Source organism: Mandrillus leucophaeus, unplaced genomic scaffold (genome assembly GCF_000951045.1).
Source record: "Mandrillus leucophaeus isolate KB7577 unplaced genomic scaffold, Mleu.le_1.0 Scaffold147, whole genome shotgun sequence".
NCBI lineage: Eukaryota > Metazoa > Chordata > Mammalia > Primates > Cercopithecidae > Mandrillus > Mandrillus leucophaeus.
Genome location: NW_012101443.1, coordinates 4,456,244 through 4,456,823, shown reverse-complemented (window position 1 = coordinate 4,456,823; position 580 = coordinate 4,456,244).

Below are 580 nucleotides of genomic sequence, written 5' to 3'. Positions count from 1 at the left end.
GAATGCGGCACAGAAAGACAAAAATGCGATATATGAGAAAAACGTTTAAGTGACCTTGAGGGAAAGGAGATTTAACTCATACCTAAAAAGTATAGAAGGAGAAGAAGGAGGAAATCAGGGCAGAACTAATATTTGAAAAGACAATGGCTGGAAAATTTCCAGAAATGAAAGATGATAATCCACAGATTCAAAAATACCTAACAATTTCCAAGCAAAAACAGAATACATATTAAATTTTTTAGGGAGTGCTATACATGTATTTGTCTATTTTTCTGGACTATTCAAAAAAGCTAAAATTCTATGGTAAAAGAGTAGAAATAAATTGTATATAAAATTCAGGATAGTGATTTTCTGATAGTGACAGTGACCTTTAAAGGTGGGGGAAGAGAGGAGGCTGTGACACAGGCTTCTAAGGTACTAGTAATATTCTATTTATGAGTTCTGTGCCCCTGGATTTTAAATTTATGACCTTTCTTCCGATTGCACACATCCTTTATATACTATTTTAAATGTATATTGTATTTCATGGTGGAAAATTAATTTAAAATATATTATTCAACAAGATTTGATCAAAGACGTT